This window comes from Pteropus vampyrus, unplaced genomic scaffold (genome assembly GCF_000151845.1).
Source record: "Pteropus vampyrus isolate Shadow unplaced genomic scaffold, Pvam_2.0 Scaffold272, whole genome shotgun sequence".
NCBI lineage: Eukaryota > Metazoa > Chordata > Mammalia > Chiroptera > Pteropodidae > Pteropus > Pteropus vampyrus.
The window spans coordinates 992434-998850 of NW_011889053.1; the positions used below are offsets into that span (position 1 = coordinate 992434).

Sequence of the window (6417 nt, forward strand, 5' to 3'; positions counted from 1 at the left end):
TTCACATTCGGTAGGTGTCAGGGTAAAGTCAGTTTCCTGTAGTATAATTTACTCGTTGGTGCAGGAGTGCAAGGGAGGTGTGTTTGAGCACCCAGGTCCCAAGAAATAAATTGTACACATTAAACTTATATTTTAGTCCTTTTCACTCTTGTTACTTTTCCTTTGTATTTATTATCCACTTGATCCTCCATAAAATGTTTAAGCAAATATTGTTAAAGTCCTGAAAAAATTTTGTCATTCAAGATTTCTCTTTAAACCTTCTTGTGAAGTTTTCATGTTCTTTTGTTTACTTCCTTCCAGGATGTCAGCTCTAAAGAGAGCAGGGATCTTATTTATCATTTAGCGGTTTATCCATGTTTCCTAGAAAGTCCTTTGTTAAATGTTGGTTTAGGGAATGAATGGCACTGACCATAGGACAGGTGGTGTTTACTGATGAGAATACAAGAACGAACAAAACGTGGTCTTTGCCCCCTTGGGAATTGGATTTTAACGGGTGTATGTAGAGCCGGAAGCAGCCTGTCAGACCACTTGGTAGTAATGGGGTGGAGGTGGCGGGGAATGGCAAGTACCTGGAAGCCTAGGAGTTCCCGCCTTTGTCGGGAGGACTCACTGCGTGGTAACTTGGGAGCAGGTGTGGAAGGTGAGTAAGTGCTTGCCAGTTGCCGGCTTCCTGGAGGAGGGGCCTGGGAGGGTCATGGGGTGAAGAGGGTGTGGTCCAAGGGGCTGGAAGGTCAGGGAGCAGAGCCCCCTGAGCTGTTCCTAAGGGACTGTGGGGGGTGAGGTGGGGTGAGGTCCTGGTGCAGCCATGATTGCTGCTGTGATCCTTACCTTTTAGGTGGCCAGAGGTCAGGACCAGAAAACAGACCCCCTAGATCACTGATCACTCCCCCAGACCCCATTGATGTTTGAAAGGCTTAGTATCAGGTTGGCTTAGTACCAGGTGGAAATGATTCAGAAGTAGCGTGATAACACGACTAGGGCGTTGGTGGAGGAGGGAGGTGCAGAGAGATCGTGGAGCTTCTGGTTTGTGCAGAGTGATGGTGACAGCATCAGCTGAGGCGGAAGGTAAGTGCTCAAGAGTGGAGGGGTGGGGCGTGTAGCTGCCCAAGGGCGAGGATGGAACCCACTGGATTTACATGTTTTGGGTTTGAACTTCCGATGGTTTGTTGGGCGTTTAAAAACTGGAAAACCAATCTGCCCGGTCAAAACGTTCTCCTTTGCGGCACTGCCATCTCTGGCTGGAGGCGGCCGCTGTGCCTGCTGACCGGTCCTGCTCACCCTTCTGCTCTTGGGCTTCGTTCTCCACGTGGTGCCACGTAGTCCCTTCACAGCGTGAATGAGTCAAACGCAGTCGATTTCGTCCGAATTAGAACCCAGTTGTGCTGTGGGGCGCAGGGCCTTTCGAACTGCTCTCGGCACGTTCCAGCACGTCCACTGTCCACCCTTTGCCCACTAAGTGCACGTTCCCTCTGCCTGATCTTTCTGTGGGTCTCTTATGAAAGAGGCTTCCCCCATTAGAGGGACGTCACTTCTAGTCACTCCTGTCCCTTCGTCGGGATATGTACTTCTTGCTTTGCTTGTTGTGCCTGCACTTTATTCATCTTACTGACATTCCCCATATCATAGCACAGTGTTTGGCCCTTAGTGTTTCTTGAATCAGTCTGAGGGAAAATCCAGAAGAAAAATACAAAGTCATGGCATGGATGTAAGAGTAGAGTTTTCACCACCAGTTCAAGGGCGTGGTTGAGAATGGTGGATGGCTTATTCAGACCCTAAGTAAAGGAGCATTTCTGTTTCAGTCTGTGCATGCGATAGTGAGGAAAAGGGCTCCTGCCTTGGAGCTCGAAGTCGGGTGTGGAAAAAGTGGGAAGGAATGGTAAATTCTGGCCACTCGTTTGCACTGGAGTGTCAGCAAGAAGAGCCTGCCAAGTGCGAGTAGCCCAGTTTTTAAGAATGGGAGAGAGCATCCTGATGTCCGAATAGGAGTGGCTGGAAAGCAACAAGGGAGAGCGTGAACTCGTAAAGGGAGTCAGGATGATGGCTGGGAGGCAGAGCTTTTTCTCTAAGGCTGGGGGGTGGGGCGTGGTGGCATGGAAGGAGTACTTGGGTTCTTAACATTTTTTAATTATTATTCATTATTATTTATGCCTACAGCAACCTGGTCTTCCTAGATGGTCTCCCATCCAAGTACTGGCCAGGCCTGACCCTGCTTAGCTTCCGAGATAAGATGGGATCGGGCTTGTTCAGGGTGGCATGGCCGTAGACCATGGACCATGGCTCCACTGGGGCGCAAACCCAGGACCTTCTGCGTGTAAAGCAGATGTGCTAACTGCTGCACTATGGAACCATGTCCAGGTTCTTAACATTTTTGAACTTAAAAAACCAGAGTCTGTTTTGTGTCCTGGCTGTACAAGTGTGTGGTGGTGGTGCAGCCCCAAACACAGCAGGGGTCGGGGTCCACGTATGAGGCCTGAGGTGTCCACACCCTCGTCCTCGTGGGGAAGGCCTCATTCTAGATACACAAGAAGGCGCTGGGTCCAAGAGTTCGCATACCGCCTTTTCTCATTGCCTCCAAAGTCGGTGTGGTTGAAGAGGGGTGAGAAGTGCTCTCGGGGCCGGGGCAGCAGAGCTGCTCAGCGAGACGTGCCCCAGAGGGCATCCTGTGAAGCCAGCAACTTCTGCTCCGGGACAGCTGTCTGCGGCTGTCTGCACGTTGATGGTCACCAAAGGTGTGGTTGTGGTGATCCCTCCAGTGATGGAACTTGACATCAGAGTGGTTAAGATGCCTAGCAGAAGGAGTTGAGTTAAACACCTAATCCTCCCAGAGGCTTTGGGAAGCATGCCGGGTACTGTGCTGAATGGCGGGAAACTGCTCGTGTAGATAATGGGCGGAGAGAAAGCACATGGCACATCGTGGAAGAAGCCTCTCTCTGACTTGGTTTTTTGTGTTGCTAGTTTCATTTAAGGGGGGCGATGATTCTAATACTTGCAGGGGTTCTTAAGGTGCCTGGGGCTCTTTCACTTGCTTCCTTTATCTTGGTCCATAGCTAACATTTATTATAGTTCAGTTGGATAGAATATAGGGAATTTAACGAGTTACCTGTAAAATAGGTATTGTTTGCTTTTCAATACTGCTTTTAAAATGGTGACTTGAAATGTTTTTAAGAAGACAGTTTAACTTTTCTGTAGAGTAGACATTTAAGTTCCTACATTTTAGGTTTTGTCTTGTAAGTATGTTTAGTATATTCTTGTGTCCTCGGCTGTGTATTTTATAGTAAGTGGGAACTGCTCTGTGTAAGTCGGGAAGAACGGGGACCCCACACAGTCTGTGGCCCTCCCTGCGAGAAGCTGTCCTCTTGTTGTCTCTTCTCTCCTTGACCTCAGAGCTGATAGAAGGTTGGGAGATAAATGAATAATGCAGTATTTAGAGAGGACTTAGAAAGTCCCCAGTTTGTATTGTGGTCCGATTTTGGTCGGTCATTAGCATGGAGTGGGCTATCGCAGTTCAGCTTCTTTTGGAGAACGAGTGGATCAAGTCAGCAGCGAGAGTCGTGCTGTACGTTTCCATAGAGCTAATGCACAGTATGTAGCATTCAGCATATTGTCGTGCATAATTTACTCGAACCTGCCTAAGTTTTCTACCTTTATACTCAGTAGGGTGGAAAGAGAATTAAGACTCCTAATTGTTTGAACTACTTTGCATAGTTTTTCATAAATTTCACCCAGCATTCGGTCCCTTTCCGGTTTCCCTAGTATGCATGCTCTTCCCCAGCCCACCCTCACTTAGCCTCCCTCCTACTCCTGGCCCCCTCGGGAGGCTGCCGTTCTCTGCTGCGGTGAACTGACCGCGAGCCCCTGGTGCCGCTGTGGTCCGTGCACCCTGGCAAGTCCTCCTGGAGTGAGCACCTGAGAGCCCATTTGGGCAGCTAGCTGTGGCTTCCCTGTTTGCTCTTTGATGCTTGCTGTCTCTCGCACAGTGCGTAGGCGTGCGCGTGCACACACACTAGCATGGGCACCGGTATTACAGTGAGTTTTGATATTTTTAGAATTTTATCACCGTTAAAAGTAATAGGTTTTAAAATACTAGTTTAATGTACATGTTTTGTTGCTGTCAAACGATACTTGGATCTGTACTAAACACTGTATTTGGTCAGGAAGACTTTTTCAAACATGTAGGGCCACAGATTGATGATAAGGGGTTGTGTCATGGCTCTGTTTGGAAATAGAATAGGTCATGCACTAGAAGTGGCCGTGGGTTACGATGACTACATCTGCAGTAGGTGTGGATGGCGTGCAGTATCAGCTCCGTTCAGCAAGTACTTGCTTCATTAAGGACTGAGGCAGCCAGGGTGGGGATGGGAACAAGGCGTTTCTGACCTCGAGCGACCGCCACTCTAGTGGACGAGGTCAGAATGCTGCCTGAGGAGCGTTATGCAATGCAAGGGAGACCTGGGGAGAGCGGAAAGGGATGGTCAGCGCCTGGAGGGGGTGCTCCTTCTGAGAACCCGTTTGAGACTCAACGTTGCATTTGTACAGACTGAGGCAGGCAGACAGGAAGAATGCAAGAAGGGTCACAGGGATACAACGCGAGTCTTGGGAGCCTGTTCTTAATGCATCGCTGTGATCTGCTTGTTAGAGCCTCACATCTGTCGGTCGTCTAGTGTCCTGTGACCCATCTACAAAAGCACCGGCCATGTACAGCTCAGCAGCTGTGCTGGTGGGTACACTTGGGTGACTTGACACATCACACCTGTTCAGAATTTAGTGTTACAGGGAGTTTGAAAAAAAATGAATAGAAGATCAATAACTAGGAAGGATTTGCAAGGAAGGATTTGCACGGGAAGAGAAATAACTAGGAAGGATTTGTTCCTGCTTAGGGGTGGAGGAGAGTTAGAGGACCACTTAGAACAAAGGGGAGAACGGCTCACCTCAGTGAGCATGCCCGAGTGCCACCTGCACGATGGCGGGTGCCATCAGAGGCCCCGCTGTGGGCCAGCTGGGGCTGGAACACGGGCGTGGAGCTGGCGCTTGCCCAGAATGGGACGAGAAGGGAGTAGAGCAATGGCCGGCAGGTTGGCATGTCAGTGGTCAGCGAGACGGTACGTTTGTCGGGGCTCAGACCGTGGGCGCGGCAGCGGCTGAGACCTGGTGGCAGGTGGCAGAAGAGACGCAGATGGAGACCGGTGGACTGGTGGGAGTGGCCGTGCTCCGTGCTGGTCGCGTGTTTGAGGACGGCGACGGTGTTGTGTCCCATGAGGTGCGGCCAGCGGCCAGCAGCAGTGAGGGCCGCCGGCTCGGGGTGGAAGGCTTCGTTCAGTCCTTGTGACGCCTGGGAAAGGTGTCAGCTCAGGAATGTCGACTGTCATGGATAAAGTGAGCAGCAGTTGATGAATGACAGCACGAGGCGGAAACCGTCAGTGCAGTTTACGCAGGTCATGGGGCTAAGGCATCCCCTGGACCCCCAGCTGGGCCCGGGGGACCAAGCCTCACACCACAACACGCCTGGGCCTTCAGGGCTCCACGGAGCGCCACGGTCACGTCCAGGAGCACACAGATAAGCGAGCTGAAGACACAGCCATTATTGACAGTTACTCGTTTAATTCCTGCTTGGTCCGTGACTCGCGTGAGGAAATAGGGAAGCCGGGGGTGGACGCTCCGCTGTCCTCTTACTCCTCAAAGTTAACATTCCCTAGGTAGGCCCTGTTTTGTAGCCATTATTCACATTCTTTGAGATCTAGAAGTAGTCCTGTCACACTCTCTACTTTAGAAAGCAGTGACACCTAATCAGAGTCAACTCGCCTTCTGATACTATTGACGCATAAACTAATGATGCAGTTTTTAGTTTTTTGGGTCATATGCATCTGGTACACAAATGTGGAAACAGAGTGGTGCATGAGCGAAAGTCATTTCCTCCATGCATCTTCAAGTCGCCCAGCTTTCCCGAGGGGCAGCCATTGTGACTCAGGCGTGTTAGTATGTATTCGTAACACGTGGAAGGACCTGCGCAGTGTGTACCATTTGCTCATTTCCTCACAGTGTTCTGCTTGGGAGGTTGGTTCAGGAACATGCGCGCGAGCCCTATGTTTTACACCTGTTGGTTGGGTACTATTAGGTGTGTACCAGACCATTTCTGGCCATGCTTACTTGGTGTTTCCTTCTGTAAAAATTCTTTTATATATCTATAGTATGTCTTTGGACGTGTGTAATGGAGCACGTGTGAGAGTCAGCTGTCGAATTGCTGGGTCACTGGGTGTGTACAGTCTTTATTTAGATTCTACCTACGTGGACTATGGACAGTGAGAACTTTATTTCTTGCAGTGCCCGGCCAAACACAGAGCGTCAGCCAAGGTCAGATGTGTTCAAAACAATGTTGCAGGCAACAGGAAAGTTTAGGAATAGAAATACATGATTGAGCTT

The 6417-nt window shown here is 50.0% G+C and overlaps 1 pseudogene; it reads right to left on the reverse strand.

Moving 5' to 3' along the window:
• Positions 1–2145: 2145 nt before the first annotated feature.
• On the reverse strand, positions 2146–2265 carry LOC111729630 (annotated as a pseudogene).
• Between the last annotated feature and the right edge of the window lie 4152 nt (positions 2266–6417).